A 7,848-nucleotide genomic window follows, 5' to 3' on the forward strand; every position below is an offset into this window, starting at 1 on the left:
TGGCCCCTGCATCTGTGCTAGACAGTCCATTGTCCCAATTAGTTCAATGAAGAAAACTATAGACATAGGGTAATCAACATTCTGTACTGTCTTCAATTTTGTTTGTATTTTTGTTTACATGTTCATATTGTTGATTTTTTTTTCTATTTTTCCTGGTGTTTAGGCCTAAACAAAGGAATTATGACGTGGCATATTGATTTTGTTACATGATTTAATTAATCATCTGGGGGAAATGAAGTGTGTTGTCACACCAGTATTTCTTCATCTGGTGGTAGAATTAGTTTGAATATCATGGAGGCTTTCACTCATTGTTATTATTCTATTATCTCTTACAGATCAGCCTGTGTTGAGGAGCTGTCAAAACCAGGAGGGGAGAATCATGGCTCCTCACAACCAGGGTGTGTTTCTATCTCAGGAGCATACAGTGATGCACCCTCTATTAATCTATAATGACCCTCTCTTCAACACCAGGTGAGCAATAATGTCTACAAAGAAAACTGCATTCTGCAGGAACCTTACCATCGCCTACAATAGGCTGTAGATATAGTACCTATTTATAACCACATGATGGTGACATGAACTGACTTTATTGGGGGTCAGTGGTCTTCTGGCCCTGATGCTGGGACACAGCTGAATTAATCAGTGTGTTTTACACCTTACCTTTAATGATCAATAAGTTGTGTCTTTAAAGTATTTCATTTGAACAAATTTAGCTGATGTTTGGCAATTCTAACTCTCTAGAGACCATGTTAGCAAATCTCACACATGCGGTTACCCTCAGATGGCAAGGACTTAGGTCTACAGTAGTGCTGAGCAATTAACTGAAATGTCGGTTATTTTTAGTTTTTTAAATAACTAATTGACCGACATCGGTTCAATTATTTGAATTCCATTGAGTTCTGTTTTTTTCTGTGAACTCAATGTGCAGTTTCTCTAGAGATAAATCAGATCAAGCCCGAACTGTGCGATGTAGTAGTGAGTTGTAGTTTCCAACAAGCCAATATTCTACATAGTTTAGCGCAGAAGACATGGTAATTAGCTACAATTTCTATAATCCATTGCACACCTACTTGTCCAGTCTGTTTCTTTTATGCCTGCTACATAAAAGAGAGAAGAATGCGCGATTGAGAGGGATAGAGACTCGAGAGCAGTTGCTACACGAGGTATCTCTACCTGAAATACATTAGCTAAGGGATTGATAGTTGGTATTTACATTTACATTTACATTTTATTCAGCATTTATTATTGGTATTCAGCAGTCAAAATAGCATGCCTTATTTACTTTGAAAAACTACTAAAATAGTGATTTTGTCAGACATCATAGTTAGCAGCTCTACACAGATGAGATGACTTGGAATGAAATAATAAAGTCATCAAATTAATATTTTATTAAAGTAAAGTAATGTGAATAAATTATATTTAATAAGTGATAAGCATTAATGGGCAGTCACTACCGTCATGGGACTTGTATTAATTGTTTTATTCTGTGTTGTTACAGCATTCAACCCACATAAAAAAAGAAACATCGAAAACCGTGATTATTTTTTAATCGAACCGAAACGAAACCGACCTCAAAAAGGACTAATCGCTCAGCACTAGTCTATAGTGTCCGCTCTATTGAACAAAGTGGTCCTCTGATTGATTAGCAGTGGATGTACAGCATTCGAAACAGGAAAATATTTGCTTCTCAAGCAACCCTAGTATCCACACTTGGTGATTAGAGACTGATATAATGACTTAATACCTTTCTGTACAAAATGTTTGTATTTGCATAATAAACATAAAACAAATAGTCTTCATTATAATATTATTGCATTGATTTTAGGAAATGCTGCTCTTATGTGTATTTTGTGTTGTATGCCCACTCTCAGATAGGCTTCTCCTCTGATGTTTTCATCAAGGATTATAGATTATTCATGCATAGATTCTTCTTCAAATCCCCTTATGAATTTGACATAGGGCCTACTTTACCAAGGAAATACCAAGAAAATTGGGGAACTGGATATCGTAGGGAGTGGGAGGGAGGGTTTTTGTTGTTATTTTTATTTGTCTGGTCTGGTGTCACATGATGGACATGTTAACTATTTTGTCCTCATCATTAGTGAGAGGTTGCTTGCAGGTCAGGAGCTTATAGGCTAGCTGCCACAGATGCATGCCAATACCAATTTGGTTTTGTCTCTCTAATGTCATGTAGCCTTGTGTTTTATATCTTGAGGAGACTATAAAATAATATATTACTGTGCGGCCAGTGGACAGTGTGCTATCTGCTGTGAAATGGATGGGGAATGCTTCTGTGTGCTCTTGATGCCAGCATGGCTGTCACAGTGGGCTGTGTACTATAAATCAAGCCCTGATGATGCTCAGTTTAGAATCTGGTTAGAGAACCTAGATGTCAATGTGCAGGTCCATATGTTTATATATTACCTACTTACTGTCATATTAGGTGCAGTATATTGCCTGTATGGGAGGGATGAATATAATATTGGCAAATCCTTACATGTAATCCAGCTGGTACTAAGTGATTTGGAGAGACCGAGTCAAAGTGGAAAGTGGACAAGAGACTAGGGTTGTGGTGGTCACAAAGTTTCGTCAGCCAGTGATTGTCAAGCAAATAACTGTTGGTCTCACGGTAATTGACCGTTAATTAACATGAACACATTTAGCATCTCCTGGCTTCCACACATAGCCTACAAGCCACTGATGCAGACCTTTGGAACATCTACATTTAAAAGGTATAATAAATCCATGTAATATAGCCTACACCTTCACAATAAATCCATTATTTATTTTAGACAGGTCTAAAGAAGCATGATATGAAGAAAATGTAGTCTATTTCAGAAGAACAGAATAGCATACTCTGAGTTGTCCTTATGTTAGGTCCTGATCTGGCTATGCCAAATGGCTGTATGCTACACTAGTTCATTTAGCAGACAAGATTTGCTTAGAATTCCGTGGCATTATTTTATATTATTTCATAGTATGAAGAATACAATTGAACAAATCTGAATAAAGTATAAATATTTTCTCCAAACGATTTGAGGGAGTGCGCACATGCGGCTATTCTGTGTTGAGCGGTTAACAAAGAAATAGGTACTCCTATATGCTTAATTTAGAGTTATTAATGTAACTTTAGTTTTTCTACAAACGTTGGGCTATATGTTTTGATTTTTAATACATTGTAAGGCTGCGTGATGCGACTCTAATGATGATTTGAAAAAAGTAGCTTGAAAGGAATGAGTTCTGCTTTGTTTTTTGCGCAGGCTGTACACACTTCATTATTCTCTCATTCACAATTTGACAAGCACTTGATAATGCCTCGATTTTCACAGCGGCATCCCCTTTGTGGCCGTAATGCACCCTAGGTGCATATTGAAGATATTGGAAGAACTGTCCACATTTACTTTTCGTCAGCCAACAAGATGAGTAGGTCTGACGAACAGCAAAAGCACTAGCCTATGTCAATCTACTATCCCCCATTGTACAAAAGTCGGCCTATTCTGTGTGAGAAAGAAATATTCCAAACATAGTCTGGGACAGTTGTGGAATGCAATAGATCCCAAATTAATACAACCACTAGCATCAAAAAAACATTTTTTACGCAATGTGGCTGACGCAACAGATCAGAACGTTTAGCTTAAAATGTTGATAAACTATTAGGCTATTTCTTCACATTATAAGCGCAGCAATGCAGACATGGCAGGAAAACGGGAAAACGCCAAATGACCGCAAATGCGATTATGCATGTAATGGTTTTATTATAAAGGTCCATTTTTATGGTGAAAATTATCTTCCCCAAACTTGAAACTCATGCGCTGCTTATGTATGCCAGTTAGGCTCTAAACCCCTTGTTAAACGGATTAATGTGCTTCATTTTAAGAAGTTATTTGGCCACTTTAGTTGTGATACAAACCTTATCAAAACATATAGGCCTATGGGCTAGGCTACATGAGGTGTGCGACTATGATTAGAAAAAGTCGCAAAAACAAAGGCAGTTTCTTATGCTGGGCATCATTCACAAGTGATAATATATAATTCACAAGTGATAGGCTAATATTGTCACCAATCAGACTATTCTTGATTGAAACTTGTCTTTACATATACTAAATAATATACACTGCTCAAAAAAATAAAGGGAACACTTAAACAACACAATGTAACTCCAAGTCAATCACACTTCTGTGAAATCAAACTGTCCACTTAGGAAGCAACACTGATTGACAATAAATTCCACATGCTGTTGTGCAAATGGAATAGACAACAGGTGGAAATTATAGGCAATTAGCAAGACACCCCCAATAAAGGAGTGGTTCTGCAGGTGGTGACCACAGACCTCTTCTCAGTTCCTATGCTTCCTGGCTGATGTTTTGGTCACTTTTGAATGCTGGCGGTGCTTTCACTCTAGTGGTAGCATGAGACTGAGTCTACAACCCACACAAGTGGCTCAGGTAGTGCAGCTCATCCAGGATGGCACATCAATGCGAGCTGTGACAAGAAGGTTTGCTGTGTCTGTCAGCGTAGTGTCCAGAGCATGGAGGCGCTACCAGGAGACAGGCCAGTACATCAGGAGACGTGGAGGAGGCCGTAGGAGGACAACAACCCAGCAGCAGGACCGCTACCTCCGCCTTTGTGCAAGGAGGAGCAGGAGGAGCACTGCCAGAGCCCTGCAAAATGACCTCCAGCAGGCCACAAATGTGCATGTGTCTGCTCAAACGGTCAGAAACAGACCATGAGGGTGGTATGAGGGCCCGACGTCCACAGGTGGGGGTTGTGCTTACAGCCCAACACCGTGCAGGACGTTTGGCATTTGCCAGAGAACACCAATATTGGCAAATTCGCCACTGGCGCCCTGTGCTCTTCACAGATGAAAGCAGGTTCACACTGAGCACATGTGACAGACGTGACAGAGTCTGGAGACGCCGTGGAGAACGTTCTGCTGCCTGCAACATCCTCCAGCATGACCGGTTTGGCGGTGGGTCAGTCATGGTGTGGGGTGACATTTCTTTGGGGGGGCCGCACAGCCCTCCATGTGCTCGCCAGAGGTAGCAAGACAATGCTAGACCTCATGTGGCTGGAGTGTGTCAGCAGTTCCTGCAAGAGGAAGGCATTGATGCTATGGACTGGCCCGCCCGTTCCCCAGACCTGAATCCAATTGAGCACATCTGGGACATCATGTCTCGCTCCATCCACCAACGCCACGTTGCACCACAGACTGTCCAGGAGTTGGCGGATGCTTTAGTCCAGGTCTGGGAGGAGATCCCTCAGGAGACCATCCGCCACCTCATCAGGAGCATGCCCAGGCGTTGTAGGGAGGTCATACAGGCACGTGGAGGCCACACACACTACTGAGCCTCATTTTGACTTGTTTTAAGGACATTACATCAAAGTTGGATCAGCCTGTAGTGTGGTTTTCCACTTTAATTTAATTTTGAGTGTGACTCCAAATCCAGACCTCCATGGGTTGATAAATTTGATTTCTATTGATAATTTTTGTGTGATTTTGTTGTCAGCACATTCAACTATGTAAAGAAAAAAGTATTTAATAAGATTATTTCATTCATTCAGATCTAGGATGTGTTATTTTAGTGTTCCCTTTATTTTTTTGAGCAGTGTATGTGTGAAATTTGTTTTGATTTAGAATGGACCATTATCATGCACCTGTCTCGAAACGGGGCAGTGGGAAAAAATACGTCATCTACAGTTGAAGTCGGAAGTTTACATACACTTCGGTTGGAGTCATTTAAAACTAGTTTGTGCAAATCAATCCCAGAACAACAGCAAAGGACCTTGTGAAGATGCTGGAGGAAAAAGGTACAAAAGTATCTATAGCCACAGTAAAACAAGTCCTATATCGACATAACCTGAAAGGCCGCTCAACAAGGAAGAAGGCACTGCTCCAAAACCGCCATAAAAAAGCCAGACTACGGTTTGCAACTGCACATGGGGACAAAGATCGTACTTTTTGGAGAAATGTCTCCAAATGTGGTGTGATGAAACAAAAATACAACTGTTTGGCAATAATGACCATCGTTATGTTTGGAGGAAAAAGGGGGCTGCTTGCAAGCCGCAGAACACCATCCCAACTGTGAAGCACGGGGGTGGCAGCATCATGCTGTGGGGGTGCTTTTCTGCAGGAGGGACTGGTGCACTTCACAAAATAGATGGCATCATGAGGAAGGAAAATTATGTGGATATATTGAAGCAACATCTCAAGACATCAGTCAGGAAGTTAAAGCTTGGTCGCAAATGGGTCTTCCAAATGGACAATGACCCCAAGCATACTTCCAAAGTTGTGGCAAAATGGCTTAAGGACAACAAAGTCAAGGTATTGGAGTGGCCATCACAAAGCCCTGACTTCAATCCTATAGAAAATGTGTGGGGAGAACTGAAAAAGCGTGTGCGAGCAAGGAGGCCTACAAACCTGACTCAGTTACACCAGCTCTGTCAGGAGGAATGGGCCAAAATTCACCCAACTTATTTTGGGAAGCTTGTGGAAGGCAACCCAAAACGTTTGACCCAAGTTAAACAATTTAAAGGCAATGCTACCAAATACTAATTGAGTGTATGTAAACCTCTGACCCACTGGGAATGTGATGAAATAAATAAAAGCTGAAGTAAATCATTCTCTCTACTATTATTCTGACATTTCACATTCTTAAAATAAAGTGGTGATCCTAACTGACCTAAGACAGGGAATTTTTACTAGGATTAAATGTCAGGAATTGTGAAAAACTGAGTTTAAATGTATTTGGCTAAGGTGTATGTAAACTTCCGACTTCAGCTGTATGCATTTAAATAGCGAATGAAGGACGCTTTTCCCGTGGTTCAGTTTTATGCCAGCCAGGTAGGCTATACTCCTGTTGTAAAGATAAAGAAAGTGCTTAATATTAGGAAAGTTGAGAAATAAATATAGTAGGCCTAGTCTATAGAAAGCTGATGGGATCCTCCTCTTTAGTAGAGGCCATCACTCTGTTTTCTCGCGCAATTGCATAGCCTATAGAAATGTTGTGCAACATGAGCTCATGGGCTCTCATGAAGTGTTTGATTAGATTTTCGATCACATTTGCATTGATGTCAGAGTGATTAGAGGGACAATAGCGTGCTGAGTACCAGGCAGTTAGCAAGTTTGGTAGGCTACTAATGACCATCAGCAGCATCAGAGCTTGGAGAAGCCTAATTACCGTGACTAAACGTCACGTGGAATTTGACTGCCTTCATGACTCGTGACCGCCGGTGTGGCGGTAATACAGTCACCGCAACAGCCCTACAAGAGACCTCTCGTATTAGATAGAAAATTCTCCCTTATTTACAGTGTTCAAGTACTATGGCAAGTATGAAAAATGTATGCACTCACTAACTGTAAGTCGCTCTGGATAAGAGCATCTGCTAAATGACTAAAATGTAAAAGTATGCTGCTAACCAATGGGCAAAATCAAATCTATAAGCACATAACCATTCTGTGTTTGAGTCCCTCCATGACAACAGTAAGGCCAGAGTGTTTTGTCGCACAACCGCCAACGAATGTGGATGTGAAAATATGTGCATCTGAGCAGAACATGAGCCCTACCAATCAAGACACGTCAACTAGCTTGAAATAGAATAGTACAACAGAAAATTCTAGAGCTGCTTTTTCGGTCTTGTTTGTTATATCGCAACAATGACGTAATTGGTTGCTATAATTTCTAGTATTGTCTTTAAAATATCCCAACTGGTGATGAGAAATACAGCTCGGGTTGGAAGCATTTCTTTAAAATATGCATGTTTATGCATGAGGTTTATTTTCCATTACAGCTGTAAGCACGCTTTGTTGATATAGCATTCTGTTTCAGGCATAATGTGAAAAGTCAGCAA

The sequence above is a fragment of the Coregonus lavaretus genome, assembly GCF_964263955.1.
Source record: "Coregonus lavaretus genome assembly, chromosome: 37".
In the NCBI taxonomy this organism is placed as follows: Eukaryota; Metazoa; Chordata; class Actinopteri; order Salmoniformes; family Salmonidae; genus Coregonus; species Coregonus lavaretus.